Source organism: Oncorhynchus nerka, linkage group LG22, assembly GCF_034236695.1.
Source record: "Oncorhynchus nerka isolate Pitt River linkage group LG22, Oner_Uvic_2.0, whole genome shotgun sequence".
Classification (NCBI taxonomy): Eukaryota; Metazoa; Chordata; class Actinopteri; order Salmoniformes; family Salmonidae; genus Oncorhynchus; species Oncorhynchus nerka.
This window is the reverse complement of record NC_088417.1, coordinates 65,571,369-65,593,021: the sequence shown is the minus strand read 5'-3', so window position 1 is coordinate 65,593,021 and position 21,653 is coordinate 65,571,369. Positions and strand designations below refer to the sequence as shown.

Sequence of the window (21,653 nt, the reverse complement as noted above, 5' to 3'; positions counted from 1 at the left end):
CGTATCTCCACGGTCCGTGCCATGGGGAAACTTGCACTCCTGTAGAACGGAAATAATTGGATGTTGATACTTGCCAGCCAACCAGAAAAGCAAGGCAAAGTAATTCAGGCATTCTTGGAAGTCAGGACAATCCTTGTCCTGTAAATCATAATTTATTTGAAAAATACAATTTCCATCATAGTTTTTCCAATAAAGAAAGTTAGACAAAGGAAAATACACCCCTGTCGAACGGATAAAAATGTGTCAATCTTTAGAAAATGTATCCTATATCTGCCATTTCCATCATCTCAATTTCTACTTTTTTTGCGACATTGCTGAATAAACCTGGAAATTGAAACGTTCCTAGTGTCTGTCTGGCAGTGGTACTCTTATAGACTGAGAGTGACAGACGTCTTCAAACATACATCGTTTCTCTGTTATGATGGGGATATAATTATATATATTCAATAGGCTAACCGCCAGTGGCTCAAGACACAGAATGATATATAATCAGAGCTACCATTTTACACATTTTTGGGGTGTTCTAAACGTTAGCTATGTGTTGTCTCTCACACCTCTCCAATTGAACGAGATCTAATGAGCTAAAATCAGGACATTGAATGCCATATTTATTATATTCTAATTTGCAAAATTATGTTTTATGAATCTTTAATTCGTTAAAATGGCTGTAAACACTAATTGATTGAATAACATATTTTGCATGTTTCTGAGATATTTAGTTGAACAATTTTTCTGAGCTGAGTGTTAAGTGCATTCTTGTGTAATTTAATTTAATTTGTTTTAGTTCTTAGCTTAACAAAGATGTGTTACGTCACGTCTTGAGGCGATTTTGAACAGCGTTACATGTGAAAGGAGCACAAAATGTTGATGAGGGCATGAGGACAAAATGACACTCACAATCAAAAAAAAAATCACTTCGTACCTTGCTTTGGGTTTGACATTAGGGGCCATTCTCTCATGTGTCTGAAAATAGTCTGCAGCTTGTCATTTCAAACGAGACTTTGGTTACCTGTCCTCTGTTCAATCAAAAGAGGATGCTTATTTCATATTTTAAGATACAGATCTGATATAACGCTTTCAGGAGTGATAGCTGTGTCATCAATGCTCGAGTATGAGGTATTCATTTAGTTCACATACATTTATTTAGTCCTCTTTGAGAAGATTCAATTACGATTAAAACACATTTTTGCGAATGTAAATGAAGATCCTCGCACATTCTATGCAAAACAAATGGATATAGACAGAATTGTAACAATGCGAATACGTAATGCGAATACGTGTTAACTGACATGAATACGTGTCAGTTAACTATCTTACATTTATTATACTTTCTGTATACAGTTTGTATTTATGAATTGAGTTGCAATCTAAAATGTATCAATAAACTTATTTAAAAAATAATTGCTTCATTTGTGTGCATATTCACTCTTCTGTCCGTCAGATAATTGTTCTACGTTTTCACGTCCTTGTTTATGTTATACCCTCCAGTAACTCAGTTAAAAGCCCAGTGCAGTAAAAAACGTGATTTTGAAAATCTTTCCACACTATGATGTTGGAATAATACTGTGAAATTGTGAAGAAAATGGTAATGCCCTTTTAGAGGTAAGAGGTGTTTGAAAAGACCTCCTGAAATTTCAACCTGTTTTAGTGGGATGGAACTTTGGCCTGGCTGGTGACATCAATAGGCAGTAAATTAGTTAATAGAGAATTGCCAGGTGACATACAATGCCTCCTCAAGATAGCTTGAAGTCTGTCTAGCTAGTAAGTGTCTCTCTCATATGCAGTGTGTGAGTTTCAAGTTTTGGGGAAGCTATTTTTTCCACCATAAAAATACCTCTTTATAATAAAGTCAGATCAAATGAAATGCATTTATAAAGCTATTTTTTACATCAGAAGATGTCACAAAGTGCTTATACAGAACCCAGCCTAAAACCCAAAGAGCAAGCAATGCAGATGTAGAAGCACGTTGGCTAGGAAAAACTCCCTACAAAGGCAGGAACCGTGGAAGAAACCTAGAGAGTAACCAGGCTCTGGGGGATGGCCAGTCCTCTTCTGGCTGTGATGGAGGGATACTATAAGAGTACATGGCCATTAAGGCCTGATTGTTCTTCAAGATGTTCAAACGTTCATAATGAACAGTAGTTTCAAATAATAAATCACAGTGGTTATGGAGGGTGCAACAGATCAGCACTTTAGGATTAAATGTCAGTTGGCTTTTCATAGCCGAGCATTCAGAGATGTGAGATGTGAGAGAGAGAGCGCGAGTGACGAAAACAGCAGTTCCGGGACAAGGTAGCATGTCTGGTGAACAGGTCAGTGTTCCATTGCCGCAGGCAGAACAGTTGAAACTGGGTCAGCAGCACGACCAGCCAGGAGTTATCAGTCCAGGTAGTCCTGAGGAAGACAAATGGTTGTCATATCATGTGCCAATCTGAACAATTCTCTTGTGCCATTTAAGTAAAGAGCACCATCACCTTGTATTCATGACAAAAGTGCCCCCTTTGAAGGGTGTAGCAATCACTTCTAAATAAACAAACACAGTTTCACAGTCATTTATTTGAGGATACGTATGAATATATAAAACGTAATCTGGAACAACATCCAAAAGATGTAAAAGATCATTTATGATTTTTTTAAACATACTGTACTTTAATTAATAATAGGCCATAGTTAAATGGGTGCAATTGAAAGTATTTTGTGTGTAATCGCTGCTTTGCCTTGCCCCACTGAATAACATTTATTTCTTATAGCCCAACTATTCTCTCTTTCTTTTACAATTTAAACACATTTAGCACAGACAATATAACTGTTGTGATAGTCTTAGGCAAACCATTTTCATTATCACAGGGGCACCCCCAAGTTTCACTCAGACCTTCTGGGAGAAAAGTATCTGGCATTGAATTTGGTAGTAGTAGTTGTACATGTTTTAAAATAAGAACCCCATCATCTCCTGCTTCCAAACATTTCACTACCTAGAAGGGTTGGATTTGCACTAACTAAGATTCAATATGTCCAAATTGTGTTTTGTTTTTCTAATCCTAATTGAATATTGTATGTGTACGTATATCACTGTAAATGTTGATCACATTCCATGTGAATGATCATGTATTTTGATACATTGAATGTTAATATTGTGAAACTGTTATACATTTTTTACCTCCTGTTTCAGGAAGTGATGTAACTGAGTACTGCCCCTATATATACAGTGAAGTCGGAAGTTTACATGCACCTAAGTCAAATACATTTAAACTCCGTTTATCACAATTCCTGACATTTAATCCTAGTAAAAATTCCCTGTTTTAGGTCAATTAGGATCACCATTTTAATTTAACCTCTTGAGTGTAGAGGGCAGTATTTTGATGTTTGGATGAAAAACGTACCCAAATTAAACTGCCTATTTCTCAGGCCCAGAATCTAGAATATGCATATAATTGTCAGATTAGGATAGAAAACACTAAAGTTTCCAAAAATGTCAAAATATTGTCTGTGAGTATAACAGAACTGATATTGCAGGCAAAAACCTGAGGAAAATCCAACCCGGAAGTGCTGTTTTTCCTGAAAGCTCTCTGTTCCATTGCCTGCCTTCGCTCCATTTAAAGGGATATCAACCAGATTCCTTTTCCTATGGCTTCCCCATGGTGTGAACAGTCTTTAGACATAGTTTCAGGCTTTTATTTTGAAAGATGAGCGAGAAAGATCACATCACGTCATTGTATGGCTGGGTGCCAGCAGCGTTTTGCATGCGCAACAGCTTGGAGCAGACATTTCTCTCTCTCTCCTATTGAAAAAGCTACAGTCCCAGTTGAAATATTATCAATTATATATTGTAAAAACAACCTGAGGATTGATTATAAAAAACGTTTGACACGTTTCTACGAACTTTACGGATACTATTAGGAATTTACGTCTGCATTGTCGTCACCACTCGAGCCTGTGGATTTCTGAACATAACGCGCCAACCAAATGGAGGTATTTTGGATATAAAAATAATCTTTATGGAACATTTATTGTGTAACTGGGAGTCTCATGAGTGAAAACATCCGAAGATCATCAAAGGTAAGCGATTCATTTTATTGCTTTTCTGACTTTCGTGACCAATCTACTTGGCTGCTAGCTGTTTGTAATGTTTTGGCTACTGAGAGAGATGTCCTTACATAAACGCTTGGTATGCTTTCGCCTAAATGCTTTCTTGAAATCTGACACGCCAGGTGGATTAACAACAGGCTACGCTGTGTTTTGCTATATTGCACTTGTGATTTCATGAAAATTCTGCGGATGTTGACGAAAATGATCCCGCTAACGGGATGGGTGCAAGAGAGGTTTTAATCAACATTATAGTGTCAATCATTTTAAGTTAACAATTAAAACAAGTTAACACTTCACTTCAAAGAATCAACACTTTTTTCCATATAGTTTCAAAGAGCACAAGTAAGCTAATGTAAACTCATATGTAAAGGTAAGACACCATAGTAGCAAGTAGGCTACTTTATTTGAATAGACAAGTCAGTTAAGAACAACTTCTTATTTTACAATGACGGCCTACCCCAGCCAAACCCTCCCCTAACCCGGACTGTGTTGGGCCAATTGTGCGCACAATTTCAAACCTCTTTGGGCGCATGAACTGCTAGCGGGACACCCACGACAACATCCGGTGAAATTGCAGAGAGTGAAATTCAAAATACAAAAATTGTAACATTAAATATTCATGAAAATACATCATCATCAATCATTTAAAAGCTTAATTTATTGTTAATCCAACCACGTTGTCAAATTTCAGAAAGGCTTTACTGTCACGTTCTGACCTTTATTTCCTTTGTTTTGTATTCATCATTTAGTATGGTCAGGGCGTGAGTTGGGGTGGGCAGTCTATGTTTGATTTTCTATGATTTGGGGATTTCTATGTTTCGGCCTAGTATGGTTCTCAATCAGAGGCAGGTGTCATTAGTTGTCTCTGATTGAGAATCATACTTAGGTGGCCTGGGTTGCACTGTTTGTTTGTGGATGATTGTCTATGTTAGTTGCTTGTGTCAGCACAGTCCTTATGATAGCTTCACGGTATTTATTTGTTTATTGTTTTTGTATTCAGTGTTCAGTTCTTTCTTTAATTAAACATTCATCGTGAACACATTCCACGCCGCATTTTGGTCCTCTGATCCTTCTCGCCTCTCCTCTTCAGATGAAGAGGAGGAAGATCGTGACATTTACGGCGAAAGCATACCATGCGATTATCTGAAGAAATCTCCCCACACCAAAATACTTTTTCAACCAGCACAGGCATCACAAAATCACAAATAGCGATTTAATAAATCACTTACATTTGAAGATCTTCCTCTGTGTGCAATCCTATGGGTCCCAGCTACACAATGAATGGTCATTTTGTTTGATAACGTCCTTCTTTATATCCAAAAAAGCCCTCACCACCTGGGGGCGGCCCGTCAGGAAGTCCAGAACCCAATTGCACAGGGCGGGGTCGAGACCCAGGGTTGATTAACCATAGGGATTGATTGAATATGCCGTGGAGGGTAGCTGGTGGTGCTCTGAGGCGCGGCTGGGGATGCCGTCTGGGCCTGAAGCCTTGCGAAGGAGTTTAAATGTCTTACTCACCTCCTTCACTGCAGGAGGTGAGTAAGACATTTAAACGTGTTAACCCGCAAGGCTGCAGGCCCAGACGGCATCCCAGCCGCGCCCTCAGAGCATGCGCAGACCAGCTGGCCGGTGTGTTTACGGACATATTCAATCAATCCCTATACCAGTCTGCTGTTCCCACATGCTTCAAGAGGGCCACCATTGTTCCTGTTCCCAAGAAAGCTAAGGTAACTGAGCTAAACGACTACCGCCCCGTAGCACTCACTTCCGTCATCATGAAGTGCTTTGAGAGACTAGTCAAGGACCATATCACCTCCACCCTACCTGACACCCTAGACCCACTCCAATTTGCTTACCGCCCAAATAGGTCCACAGACGATGCAATCTCAACCACACTGCACACTGCCCTAACCCACCTGGACAAGAGGAATACCTATGTGAGAATGCTGTTCATCGACTACAGCTCGGCATTCAACACCATAGTACCCTCCAAGCTCGTCATCAAGCTCGAGACCCTGGGTCTCGACCCCGCCCTGTGCAACTGGGTTCTGGACTTCCTGACGGGCCGCCCCAGGTGGTGAGGGTAGGCAACAACATCTCCTCCCGCTGATCCTCAACACGGGGGCCCCACAAGGGTGCGTTCTGAGCCCTCTCCTGTACTCCCTGTTCACCCACGACTGCGTGGCCATGCACGCCTCCAACTCAATCATCAAGTTTGCGGACGACACAACAGTGGTAGGCTTGATTACCAACAACGACGAGACGGCCTACAGGGAGGAGGTGAGGGCCCTCGGAGTGTGGTGTCAGGAAAATAACCTCACACTCAACGTCAACAAAACTAAGGAGATGATTGTGGACTTCAGGAAACAGCAGAGGGAACACCCCCTATCCACATCGATGGATCAGTAGTGGAGAGGGTAGCAAGTTTTAAGTTCCTCGGCATACACATCACAGACAAACTGAATTGGTCCACTCACACTGACAGCGTCGTGAAGAAGGCGCAGCAGCGCCTCTTCAACCTCAGGAGGCTGAAGAAATTCGGCTTGTCACCAAAAGCACTCACAAACTTCTACAGATGCACAATCGAGAGCATCCTGGCGGGCTGTATCACCGCCTGGTACGGCAACTGCTCCGCCCTCAACCGTAAGGCTCTCCAGAGGGTAGTGAGGTCTGCACAACGCATCACCGGGGCAAACTACCTGCCCTCCAGGACACCTACACCACCCGATGTTACAGGAAGGCCATAAAGATCATCAAGGACATCAACCACCCGAACCACTGCCTGTTCACCCCGCTATCATCCAGAAGGCGAGGTCAGTACAGGTGCATCAAAGCTGGGACCGAGAGACTGAAAAACAGCTTCTATCTCAAGGCCATCAGACTGTTAAACAGCCACCACTAACATTGAGTGGCTGCTGCCAACACACTGTCATTGACACTGACCCAACTCCAGCCACTTTAATAATGGGAATTGATGGGAAATGATGTAAATATATCACTAGCCACTTTAAACAATGCTACCTTATATAATGTTACTTACCCTACATTATTCATCTCATATGCATATGTATATACTGTACTCTAGATCATCGACTGCATTCTTATGTCACTAGCCACTTTAACTATGCCACTTTGTTTACTTTGTCTACATACTCATCTCATATGTATATACTGTACTCGATACCATCTACTGTATGCTGCTCTGTACCATCACTCATTCATATATCCTTATGTACATATTCCTTATCCCCTTACACTGTGTATAAGACAGTAGTTTTGGAATTGTTAGTTAGATTACTTGTTGGTTATCACTGCATTGTCGGAACTAGAAGCACAAGCATTTCGCTACACTCGCATTAACATCTGCTAACCATGTGTATGTGACAAATAAAATTTGATTTGATTTGATTTGATTTGATTTGAAAAGTCAGTTTAGTTGGCGCCAATGATCGCAGTAATCCACTCGATCAACATGCATACAAACAAATCCAAAAAGTTACCGGTAAAGATCGTCCAAACAACTCAAACGATGTTTCTAATTAATCCTCAGGTACTCTAATATCTACATAAACGATCACATTTAAGAGGGAGAATAGTATGTTCAATAGGGAAGCTAAATAACGAAGAGTGCGTACCTCATTCACGCACCAACAAGACTACTTTTCTAAAGAGAGACACCTTATAGTTTTTCCAACTACTTGCTCATTTTTCAAAGAACAAGCCTGAAACCCTTTCTAAAGACTGTTGACATCTCGTGTAAGCCATAGAAACTGCAATCTGGGTCCTAACCATTTGTATTTCCCATAGCCTAGATCTGAAATGGCCTGTGACCTCAAAATACATTTCCGGATGGATTTTCCTGGGGTTTTTGCCTGCCATATCAGTTCTGTTATACTCACAGTGTTTTAACAGTGTTTTCTATCCAATGCTATCAAGTATATGCATATCCAAGCTTCTGGGCCTGAGTAACAGGCAGTTTACTTTGGGCACATCAGTCATCCGAAAATCCAAACAAAAACCAGTCTCCAAAACAGGTTCCTTAATTTAGATAGCTATACAGTTTGTAAAGTTAGGTAGCTGGCTACAGTTGAAGTCGGAAGTTTACATACACTTAGGTTGGAGTCATTCAAACTCGTTTATCAACCACTCCACAAATGTCTTGTTAACAAACTATAGTTTGGCAAGTCGGGTAGGACATCTACTTTGTGCATGACAAGACATTTTTCCAACAATTGTTTACAGACAGATTATTTCACTTATAATTCACTGTATGACAATTCCAGTGGGTCAGAAGTTTACATACACTAAGTTGACTATGCCTTTAAACATCTTGGAAAATTCCAGAAAATTATGTCATGGCTTTAGAAGCTTCTGATAGGCTAATTGACATCATTTGAGTCAATTGCAGGTGTAGCTGTGGATGTATTTCAAGGCCTACCTTTGAACTCAGTGCCTCTTTGCTTAACACCATGGAAAATCAAAAGAAATCAGCCAAGACCTCAGCTATTTTTTTTAGACCTCCACAAGTCTGGTTCATCCTTGGGAGCAATTTCCAAATGCCTGCAGTTACCACGTTCATCTGTACAAACAATAGTAAGCAACTATAAACACCATGGGTCCACGCAGCCATCATACACTCAGGAAGGAGACGCATTCTGTCTCCTAGAGATGAATGTACTTTGTTGCGAAAACTGCAAATCAATCCCAGAACAACATGCTGGAGGAAGCAGGTACAAAAGTATCAATATCCACAGTAAAACAAGTCCTATATTGATATAACCTGAAAGGCCGCTCAGCAAGGAAGAAGTCACTGCTCAAGAAACGTCATAAAAAAATCCAGACTACGGTTTGCAACTGCACATGGGGACAAAGATCGTACTTTTTGGAGAAATGTCCTCTGGTCTGATGAAACAAAAATAGAACTGATTGGCCATAATGACCATTGTTATGTTTGGCGGAAAAAAGGGGGAGGCTTGCAAGCCGAAGAACACCATCCCAACTGTGAAGCACGGGGGTGGCAGCATCATACTCAAGGTATTGGAGTGGCCATCACAAATCCCTAATGCTATAGAAAACTTGTGGACAGAATTGAAAAAGTGTGTGCGCGCAAGGTGGCCTACAAACCTGACTCAGTTACACCAGCTCTGTCAGGAAGAATGGGCCAAAATTCACCCAACTTATTGAGGAAAGCTTGTGAAATTCTACCTGAAATGTTTGACCCAAGTGAAACAATTTAAAGGCAATGCTACCAAATACTAATTGAGTGTGTAAACTTCTGACCCACTGGGAATGTGATGAAAGAAATCAAATCTGAAATAAACAATTCTCTCCACTATTATTCTGACATTTCACATTCTTAAAATGAAGTGGTGTTCCTAACTGACGTAAGACAGGGAGTTTTTACTAGGATTTAATGTCAGGAATTGTAAAAAAAAACTGAGTTTAAATGTATTTGGTTAAGGTGTATGTAAACCTTCGACTTCAACTGTAACTAAGATTAAGTTAGATGTTCATTTGAGTTAGCCTGCACACAAATGTTAAGTAGCTATTTAGTAGCCCACCCAACATAGGGCACCCCCTTTCTTCAGACACTCTCTAGTGGTTATAGGATTAAATCGCCTCAAACTCAAAACTGGAAAATAACAGTAAGTTTTGCAACTAAATACACCCTTTAGCTAGCTGACCACCAATTGTCATTACAATTTGTCAGTTACGTTAGATTATGAGAGTTTTCAAAAAAAGTTACTTATATGGTCGTTTTGTGTATATTGTCAAATTTGACTGCACTTACAGACCATACAATTTAATATGTGTGGTCTGTAAGTGCAGTTTTTAACCTATGAATTATAGCTAACGGATTTGCTAATGTTGCTAGCTTAGTTTCTAAACGTTGATTGAACTGCTTAGTAACCAAAAAGGAAAGAAATTGTTATGAATGTCGTCAAGCTTTACCGTATCAAAATTGGAGTCATCTGACGGGGGTGTTTTGCTCAATCTGCAATTTTTTTTTTTTTTACTTTGAACCATTTTTTATATCTATCACTCCCCTTATGAGAAAAGATTGCAGTCAGAGTTCAGTCTAACTGCAGTACAATTCAGTATAACTTCAGTTAGAGTACAGTATAACTGCAGTATGCTGCAAATACTGAACCCAAAATTACACCGTATTTTTACTGTAGTAATTTTGTGGTGTAACTGCAGGTAGAGTTCAGTATAACTGCAGCCCAACTGCAGAACATTGTAGTTATTCTGTAATTACTACGTCCAAAATACCACAGTCGACTGCAGTTACTGCAATTTAACTGCAGTTTCAAAACTGCAATCTTTTTTTGTAAGGGTATTGGCTATGTTTCATCTTACAACAGCTACATAGAGGCAGTACTTTGTCAAATGTTACACTGTATGCATCAATATTAAACTAATTGGGACACTAATTTTCATTACAGATAACATAAAAGAAACGTGGGTTCACTTTCAGTTATTATGAAACCTTTCATCATCACCTTTCAATGCCTTAGCTTTGAATTGTAAATATTTATACATATTCAGATAGTTGTCTTTCTAACATGTGTATAGTACTCCAAGTTATTTAGCTACATGTATTTCCCACCACAGCATGAAGAAAGTCAAGAGGAAGCAGAGGAGTGAGGTGGATATGTTCCATACCATGAAGGACTGCGGTGCAGGGATGGCCATACGCCAGGCTGCCAAGGTTAGGCATCTTTTGTACTTTAGGAGATTACCAGGTGTATGTGAATTTTATCTGCGAATAACAGTTTTATTTTCTCATCTACCAAGGTGCATGGTGTACCTCGGCAGACTCTGGTGGAAAGGCTGAGTGGCCGGGTGACCCAGGGTTGTCGCAGTGGACCACCCACAATGCTTGCATCAGAGGATGAAAAGTCTCTGGTGTAGTACTGTATCTACTGGGCCAGCCTCGGGTTCCCCTTCACCAGACAGAGGCTGATGAAATACGCAGACAAAATATTCAGGTATTTGGTGTTCTATGTGTTTATGTAGAATGCAAACTGTTCTCAATGTGTGTGATGTAAATGTGGCTGTGCATGGTGATGCCAGTATAAACATTTTCATCCTTTATATTAAAATTAAATCAAATCAAAGTTTATTTGTCAGCTGCTCCGAATACAAAAGGTTCACCTTACAGTGAAATGCTTACTTACAGGCTATAACCAATAGTGCAAAAAAGGTATTAGGTGAACAATAGGTAGGTAAAGAAATAAAACAACAGTAAAAAGACTGGCTATATACAGTATCGAGGCTACATACAGGCACCGGTTAGTCAGGCTGATTGAAGTAGTATGTACATGTAGAGATAGTTCAAGTGACTATGCATATATGATGAACAGAGAGTAGCAGTAGTGTAACAGTGGGGTTGGCGGGTGGGACACAATGCAGATAGCCCGGTTAGCCAATGCGGGAGCACTGGTTGGTCGACCCAATTGAGGTAGTATGTACATGAATGTATAGTTAAAGTGACTGTGCAGATATGATAAACAGAGAGTAGCAGAGGTGTAAAAAGAGGGGTTGGGGGTGGGCAAACCAGGCAAATAGTCCGGGTAGCCATTTGATTACCTGTTATCTCATCTTATGGGTTGGGGTTAAAACTGTTGAGAAGCCTTTTTGTCCTGGACTTGACACGCCGGTACCGCTTGTCGTGCGGTAGTAGAGAGAACAGTCTATGACTGGGGTAGATGGTGTCTTTGACAATTTTGAGGGCCTTCCTCTGACACCGCCTCGTCTAGAGGTCCTGGATGGCAGGCAGCTTAGGCCCGGTGAGGTACTGTGCCCTACGCACTACCCTCTGTAGTGCCTTGCGGTCAGAGGCTGAGCAATTGCCATACCAGGCAGTGATGCTCTCGATGTAGCAGCTGTAGAACCTTTTGAGGATCTCAGGACCCATGCCAAATCTTTTTAGTTTCCTGAGGGGGAATAGGCTTTGTCGTGCCCTCTTCTTGACTGTCTTGGTGTGTTTGGACCATTCTAGTTTGTTGTTGATCGGGACACCAAGGAACTTGAAGCTCTCAACCTCCTCCACTACAGCACCGTCGATGGGAATGGGGGTGTACTCTGTCCTCATTTTCCTGTAGTCCACAATCATCTCCTTAGTCTTGGTTACGTTGAGGGATAGGTTGTTATTCTGGCACCACCCGGCCAGGTCTCTGACCTCCTCTCTATAGGCTGTCTCGTCGTTGTCGGTGATCAGGCCTACCCCTGTTGTGTCGTCTGCAAACTTAATGATGTTGTTGGAGTCGTCTGAGCACGCACCCCTGGGGAGCTCCAGTGTTGAGGATCAGCGGGGCAGATGCTACCTACCCTCACCACCTGGGGTGGCCTGTCAGGAAGTCCAGGATCCAGTTGCAAAGGGAGGTGTTTAGTCCCAGGATTCTTAGCTTAGTGATGAGGTTTGAGGGTACTATGGTGTTAAATGCTGAGCTGTAGTCAATGAATAGCATTCTCACATAAGTGCTCCTTTTGTCCAGGTGGGAAAGGGGAGTGTGGAGTGCAATAGAGATTGCATCATCTGTGGATCTGTTTGGGCAGTATGCAAATTGGAGTGGGTCTAGGGTTTCTGGGATAATGGTGTTGATGTGAGCCATTACCAACCTTTCAAAGCACTTCATGGCTACGGACGTGAGTGCTACGGGTCTGTAGTCATTTAGGTAGGTTGCCTTTGTGTTCTTGGGTACAGGGACTATGGTGGTCTGCTTGAAACATGTTGGTATTACAGACTCAATCAGGGACATGTTGAAAATGTCAGTGAAGAAACCTGCCAGTTGGTCAGCACATGCCCGGAGCACATGTCCTGGTAATCCGTCTGGCCCCGCAGCCTTGTGTATGTTGACCTGTTTAAAGATCTTAATCATGTCGGCTACGGACAGCGTGGTCACACAGTCATCCGGAACAGCTGATGCTCTCATGCATGCCTCAGTGTTGCTTGCCTCGAAGCATATAAGTGATTTAGCTCGTCTGGTAGGCTCGTGTCACTGGGCAGCTCGCGGCTGTGCTTCCCTTTGCAGTCTGTAATAGTTTGCAAGCCCTGCCACATACGAAGAGCGTCGGAGCCAGTGTAGTATGATTTAATCTTAGCCCTGTATTGAAGCTTTGCCTGTTTGATGGTTCGTGACAGGGCAATGCAGGATTTCTTGTAAGCTTCAGGGATAGAGTCCCGCACCTTGAAAGCGGCAGCTCCACCCTTTAGCTTAGTGCGAATGTTGCCTGTAATCCATGGCTTCTGGTTGGAGTACCCTCTCTGCAGATGACTTCGTCAACCATTTTGAAAAGAAGGTCGACGACATCCGATCCTCATTTGCTAAGTCAAACGACACCACTGGTTCTGCTCACACTGCCCTACCCTGTGCTCTGACCTCTTTCTCCCCTCTCTCTCCAGATGAAATCTCGCGTCTTGTGACGGCCGGCCGCCCAACAACCTGCCCGCTTGACCCTATTCCCTCCTCTCTTCTCCAGACCATTTCCGGAGACCTTCTCCCTTACCTCACCTCGCTCATCAACTCATCCCTGACCGCTGGCTACGTCCCTTCTGTCTTCAAGAGAGCGAGAGTTGCACCCCTTCTGAAAAAACCTACACTCGATCCCTCCGATGTCAACAACTACAGACCAGTATCCCTTCTTTCTTTTCTCTCCAAAACTCTTGAACGTGCCGTCCTTGGCCAGCTCTCCCGCTATCTCTCTCAGAATGACCTTCTTGATCCAAATCAGTCAGGTTTCAAGACTAGTCATTCAACTGAGACTGCTCTTCTCTGTATCACGGAGGCCCTCCGCACTGCTAAAGCTAACTCTCTCTCCTCTGCTCTCATCCTTCTAGACCTATCGGCTGCCTTCGATACTGTGAACCATCAGATCCTCCTCTCCACCCTCTCCGAGTTGGGCATCTCCGGCGCGGCCCACGCTTGGATTGCGTCCTACCTGACAGGTCGCTCCTACCAGGTGGCGTGGCGAGAATCTGTCTCCTCACCACGCGCTCTCACCACTGGCGTCCCCCAGGGCTCTGTTCTAGGCCCTCTCCTATTCTCGCTATACACCAAGTCACTTGGCTCTGTCATAACCTCACATGGTCTCTCCTATCATTGCTATGCAGACGACACACAATTAATCTTCTCCTTTCCCCCTTCTGATGACCAGGTGGCGAATCGCATCTCTGCATGTCTGGCAGACATATCAGTGTGGATGACGGATCACCACCTCAAGCTGAACCTCGGCAAGACGGAGCTGCTCTTCCTCCCGGGGAAGGACTGCTCGTTCCATGATCTCGCCATCACGGTTGACAACTCCATTGTGTCCTCCTCCCAGAGCGCTAAGAACCTTGGCGTGATCCTGGACAACACACTGTCGTTCTCAACTAACATCAAGGCGGTGGCCCGTTCTTGTAGGTTCATGCTCTACAACATCCGCAGAGTACGACCCTGCCTCACACAGGAAGCGGCGCAGGTCCTAATCCAGGCACTTGTCATCTCCCGTCTGGATTACTGCAACTCGCTGTTGGCTGGGCTCCCTGCCTGTGCCATTAAACCCCTACAACTCATCCAGAACGCCGCAGCCCGTCTGGTGTTCAACCTTCCCAAGTTCTCTCACGTCACCCCGCTCCTCCGCTCTCTCCACTGGCTTCCAGTTGAAGCTCGCATCCGCTACAAGACCATGGTGCTTGCCTACGGAGCTGTGAGGGGAACTGCACCTCAGTACCTCCAGGCTCTGATCAGGCCCTACACCCAAACAAGGGCACTGCGTTCATCCACCTCTGGCCTGTTCGCCTCCCTACCACTGAGGTGAAGGAAGAAGGAGCTGAGGAAGTACAGTTCCCGCGCAGCCCAGTCAAAACTGTTCGCTGCTCTGGCCCCCCAATGGTGGAACAAACTCCCTCACGACGCCAGGACAGCGGAGTCAATCACCACCTTCCGGAGACACCTGAAACCCCACCTCTTTAAGGAATACCTAGGATAGGATAAAGTAATCCTTCTCACCCCCCTTGAAAGATTTAGATGCATTATTGTAAAGTGGCTGTTCCACTGGATGTCTTAAGGTGAACGCACCAATTTGTAAGTCGCTCTGGATAAGAGCGTCTGCTAAATGACTTAAATGTAATGTAAATGAGTATGTACGTACAGTCACTGTGGGGACGACATCCTCGATGCACTTATTGATAAAGCCAGTGACTGATGTGGTGTACTCCTCAATGCCATCGGACGAATCCTGGAACATATTCCAAGTCTGCTTGCAAGACAGTCCTGTAGCTTAGCATCTGCTTCATCTGACCACTTTTTTATTGACTGTGTCACTGGTGCTTCCTGCTTTAGTTTTTGCTTATAAGCAGGAATCAGGAGGATAGAATTATGGTCAGATTTGCCAAATGGAGGGCGAGAGAGAGCTATGTACGTGTCTCTGTGTGTGGAGTAAAGGTGGCCTAGAGTTTTTTCCCCCTCTGGTCGCACATTTAACATGCTGGTAGAAATGAGGTAAAACGGATTTAAGTTTCCCTGCATTAAAGTCCACCATCACTAGGACGCCGCCTCTGGATGAGCGTTTTCCTGTTTGTTTATGGCCGTATACAGCTCATTGAGTGCGGTCTTAGTGCCAGCATCGGTTTGTGGTGGTATATAGACAGCTACGAAGAACATAGATGAAAACTCTCTTCGTAGATAGTGTGGTCTACAGTTTATCATGAGATACTCAGGCGAGCAAAACTGTGAGACTTACTTAGATATCGTGCACCAGCTGTTGTATACAATTATACATAGAAAGCCACTCCTTGTCTTACCAGAGGCTGCTGTTCTATCATGCCGATACAGTGTGTAACCCGCCAGCTGTATGTTATTCATGTCGTCGTTCAGCCGCGCTGTCCTGTTGGTAGGATATACGTGCTTGTAGTTCGTCAATTTTATTATCTAGCGATTGTACGTTGGCCAATAGTACCGATGGTAAAGGCAGATTTGCCACTCTTTGCTGAATCCTTACAAGGCACCCCGATCTCCTTCCGCGATATCTCTATCTTGTTCCTGCGAATGACATGGATGAGGGCCTCGTCGGGTGTCTGGAGTAAATCCCTCTCGTCTGACTCATAAAAAAAAATGATTCGTCCAGTTTAAGGTGAGTAATCGTTATTCTAATGTCCAGTAGCTCTTTTCGGTCATAAGAGACTGTAGCAGCAATATTATGTACAAAATAAGTTACAAACAATGCAAAAATAAAATAGCACGGTTGGTTAAGAGCCCATAAAACGCCAGCCATCCCCTCCGGTGCCATTGAACGCCGAAGGGTCCTGTTGAATACTGTCTCGGTCCCTACTGGGTCCCAGCACTGCCTTTCCTGGAAGCACCTCCTCCCTACAACCATAGGAGGACCCTCAGCCCTTGCTCCAGTCCCAGCCCTAGAAGAGCCCTAGAAGAGCACCCCCTAATATTTTATTTAACCTTTATTTAACTAGGCAAGTCAGTTAAGAACAAATTCTTATTTATAATGACAGCCTACCCCGGCCAAACCCGGACGATGCTGGGCCAATTGTGCGTCGCCCTATGGTACTCCCAATCACAGCCGGATGTGATACAGCCTGTGATACAGCCTGGCCTCAGCAGGGAGGAATATACGTGCCAGTGGAAGGAGAGGGGTGAGAAGGAAGAGGAAAAGAGGGTCGGGGATGCCCTCAGAACAGAGGGCACATGAGAGGGATGCCATGGATGAGACCATCAACGCCATCGCCTCTGCTGGACCCCCCGCTGGAACCACTCCTCACAGCTGCATCACCACTGCCAGTACCTCCCAGTGTGCAACTCCTGTAGGAGCCTCCGGAGCCGACAGCTGCTGAAAAAGGCCATGTGCCTGCTCTCTCGGCCACACTATCATCAGCCCCTCAGCCCCACCACTACAAACACCAGCTCCTCCAAGTCATCGTCAGTGGTTTCGTCTACCACCACCACAATGCACATATCACCCCCTGTCTGTCACCACCAAAGCGACCTCCTCTGGACCAACCGCCTACTCCTTCTACCCTGGTAACATCACCACAGCAGCCTCGTGTGGTGTTCCTGCCCCCAGCAATTTGAATATAGCCACCTCCACAGGTAAACACATGTTAAAGTATGAAAAAGATTACTGTTTGTTATGTGTTTTATAGAACTGCAATGTGAAGCTGGATTTGAAGCTGGCTTTTATTGTGATTTGTGATAATATAGGGATGGAGGTTGAGATGTAATTATTTGTTTTGTTTGTTTTCATAATTATTTCTTTGTAAAAAAAAAACATCTAAAATAATATATTTATTCAACCCTATATATGTGTATTTCTCCTTTAATTTCCAAGTGCATCTCTGCAACAAACTCCAAAAGAGTTTATTGTTTTTGTCAATGCACATCACTGAAATTAAAGTTTTATTTCATTTAAATTATTCATGCTAATTTATATTTTAGTATTAAACCGTTAGCTACCAATGACTGGGGACAGTATGCCGATAATATGGGATGAATGTTTTAGCTAAACCACTTATCAAAAAGCTAATAAAAGTAGCATTTCAACTGAAATGTCAAACATTCTAATTGATAAACTGTTAGCTAACACCAAGAAATGGATGGCTTGATCACATGATAACACTATTGACGGTAATATATTTCTTAAACACTGTTGAATATGCCGATAATACGGGGTTCCACACTAGCAAGCAAGATTGTTCTTCATCACTTTCAAAGTATATTTACTTACTTGAAGAGGTTCTCCCACTCCGTTGTTTTGTGTCCTTAGAAAAACAAAATAATGTTTTCAGTGGTAGTAAAACGCAGCCAGCCATGTAGACAATTGGAGGACACACAGGGCAAAGTTCCAGCAGACTGACTTTGGTCTTTCATCATGCCGCCTGGCGTGGTTGCTAAGTGATTTGTGACGCAACTGTAAGCCCTACTGTATATAGACCAGTAAGAAATAGTTCCAAGCCTCTCTGCCAATAACAGCTAGTTTTCATTTTCCCCTCCCCACTCAGACCACTCCCAGACAGTCCTAGCTACGTTATTGCTTGAGAAATTGCACTTAGCTAAGACAATTACAGTAAAGTACTTGTTGTTACCCAGAAATGATTAGGTATTTAGATAAAAATGGCTGCATTGGACCTTTAACACCAGTTAAAGAACATCTCTCAGCATGAGTCAAGGGGACCAGTGACAGTAAATGTTAAGTGGTTTTGTCTCTCACATAGTATACAATGGTGCAAAGTGGACTGAGAGAAATTACTGTACATTGACTAGGTGCTCCAACCAAGCATCTAGGTTCTTGAATAGTTTAAAACTGCCATAACCATTCTGAGATGTGTATGTTGGTTTATGACCTATGACTTTACACTGCCAAGACTGATTTTTAAATTGATTTAACTAGGCAAGCCAGTTAAGAACAAATTCTTATTTACAATGACGGCCTACCAAAAGGCCTCCTGCGGTGATGTGGGCTGGGATTAAAAATAAGAAAATAAAAAATAAATATAGGACAAAACACACATCAAGACAAGAGACACAACACCACATAAAGAGAGACCCAAGACAACAACATAGCAAGGCAGCAACACATGACAACACAGTATGGTTGCAACACAACATGACAACAACATGGTAGTAACACAACATTGGTAGCAGCTCAAAACATGGTACAAACATTACTGGGCACAGACAAGAAAGTATAGACAATACATCACAAAAAGCAGCCACAGCTGTCAGTAAGAGTGTCCATGATTGAGTCTAAATGAAGAGATTGAGATAAAACTGTCCAGTTTGAGTGTTTGTTGCGGCTTGTTCCAGTCGTTAGCTGCAGCAAACTGAAAAGAGGAGCGACCCAGGGATGTGTGTGCTTTCGGGACCTTTAACAGAATGTGACTGGCAGAAAGGGTGTTGTATGTGGAGGATGAGAGCTGCAGTTGATATATCAGATAGTGGGAAGTGAGGCCTAGTGGGTCTTGCGACGGGTATACAGAGATGACCAGTTTACAGAGGAGTATAGAGTGCAGTGATGTGTCCTATAAGGAGCATTGGTGGCAAATCTGATGGCCGAATGGTAAAGAACATTTCGCGGCACGAGAGCACCCTTACCTGCCAATCTATAAATGATGTCTCCGTAATGTAACATGGGTAGGATGGTCATCTGAATCAGGGTTAGTTTGGCAGCTGGGGTGAAAGACGAGTGATTACGATAGAGGAAACCAAGTCTAGATTTAACTTTAGCCTGCAGCTTTGATATGTGCTGAGAGAAGGACAGTGTACCGTCTACCCATACTCCCAATAATTGTATGAGGTGACTACCTCAAGCTCTAAACACTCAGAGGTAGTAATCACACCTGTGGGGAGAGGGGCATTCCTCTTACCAAACCACATGACCTTTGTTTTGGAGGTGTTCAGAACAAGGTCAAGCGTAGAGAAAGTTTGTTGGACACTAAGAATGCTTTGTTGTAGAGCATTTAACCCAAAATCCTGGGATGGGCCAGCTAGGTATAAGACTGTATCATCTGCATATAAATGGATGAGAGAGCTTCCTGCTACCTGAGCTATGTTGTTGATGTAAATTGAGCAGAGCGTGGGGCCTAGGATTGAGCCTTGGGGTACTCCCTTGGTGACAGGCAGTGGCTGAGACAGAAGATTTTCTTACTTTATACACTGCACTCTTTGAAAGAGGTAGTTAGCAAACTAGGCCAAAGACCCCTCAGAGACAACAATACTCCTTAGCCGGACCACAAGAATGGAATGGTCTACCATATCAAAAGCTTTGGCCAAGTCAATAAAAAATAGCAGCACAACATTGCTTAGGTTCAAGGGCAATGGCGACGTCATCGAGGACCTTTTAAGGTTGCAGTGACACATCCATAACCTGAGCGGAAACCAGATTGCATACTAGAGAGAATACTATAGACATCAAGAAAGCCTGTCAGTTGATTATTGATAAGTTTTTCCAACACTTTTGGTAAACAGGGCAAAATAGAAATAGGCCTATAACAATTAGGATAAGCTTGATCTCCTCTTTTAAATAAAGGACGAACTGCGGCTGCCTTCCAAGCAATGGGAACCTCCCCAGAAAGGAGAGACAGGTTAAAATGGTCAGAGATAGGCTTGGTGATGATAGGGGCAGCAAACTTAAAGAAGAAAGGGTCTAAACCATCTGACCCAGGTGTTTTTTGGGGGTTAAGATTCAGGAGCTCCTTTAGCACCTCGGACTCAGTGATTGCATGCAGGGAGAAACTTTGTTGCGGGGCTGATAAAGAGACCTTGGAACAATATGCTAGCTAAACAAATGCTACATTGCTTCCCGCTTAATCCCTTACGATAACTTCTTATGAAGAACAAGAACTGTCATGACTTGTTGTGACAGTCATTTTGCATTTGGGAAAGAATTTGTGTATGTAGGTCTCATGACAAGGGCCAAGAGTTTTGTTTTAATGTTGTTTGCTTAATTAATTATGTTTATCTTACAAATAGTTCTCTATGAAATGAAGCAGCAGCAGTATATGGCATATGTTTGGCTGATGCAGTTTATGCACCGCAATAGTTTATGGTCGAGTGGGCATCTCTCATGCTTTACTTTTCTGTATAACAGAAACTTTGCTCCGGGTTGAAAGAAATGCAAATCAAACTTAATGATGTTGATAATAATTTGTGAATAGTAAAATGAGGAGCAAAGTAATTGTACATGACCACACAAATAGTGGCTAATTGCATAGTTAGAGCGTGTTTTTATGCATATTATAAAATCATACAGCAGTTAACTTTTAGGTTGGCTGATAATTTAGCCAACAGATTACAAATTGAACTTCTTTTGAACTGGAAAATGGTCCTGCATTAAACATGCCATTGTCTAAATTGATAGCTCTGCCCGATTGCAGAAGCTCTGCCTCTTTAAATTTTAATGTAGAAAACATTAAATGCTGTTCTGATATACATCTGACCTGTCCTGCAAATTATATTTCACACCCTAATTTGATGTAATGTTGTTAGACTCAATGAAGTTATCACGCTTCAATTAAGCTTGGTTTGCTGTGACAGCGAGGGACGTGGTTTGAAAAGTGATTTTCTTGTTATCTGGGTCATCTTAGATGTCCAAGACACCCATTGACAATCAATTACATGTTGGCTTTAGTGAAATATGTATTAGAGGAGCACTTCACACTTATTTCCACAATATCCCAATCACATGTATAGGCTTTTAAAACACTAATAAACATCATACTGTACATTCAGAATAAAAGGGCATCACCAGGTGGAGTTTAACCAATTCCACAGCCAATACAGACACAGAGCAACTAACAAATAGCCCTGATGTCACTCAGTGGCTCATCAGCCTCTTTAGAGTTGCCCTCTCTGACACCCCCATTTAGATACAAGTCCAATTTAAAATTTACTGCGGAGCCACAGTCGCCAAGTCATTTAGCTGTCAACCAGGAGCGACGGGAGATATGTCCTATATCCAGAGGCCAATATTCATGAAGGCTCTTCCTTGTTGTGCTGTAGACACACAGAGAAATGGGGGGGGGTAGATGGGGGCAGAGAGTGAAGAGAGAGAGGATAGGTAAGAGAGAG

The 21,653-nt window shown here is 42.8% G+C and overlaps 1 long non-coding RNA gene across 1 annotated transcript; it reads right to left on the bottom strand.

Annotated features, from left to right (window-relative positions):
• Nucleotides 1–839: 839 nt before the first annotated feature.
• Nucleotides 840–17,909, bottom strand: LOC135563806 (uncharacterized). Its single transcript, XR_010460540.1, has 2 exons — nt 17,812–17,909; nt 840–2,394 (listed from the first exon to the last, which is right to left on the bottom strand). It is a non-coding gene; the product is annotated as an uncharacterized LOC135563806 (long non-coding RNA).
• Between the last annotated feature and the right edge of the window lie 3,744 nt (nt 17,910–21,653).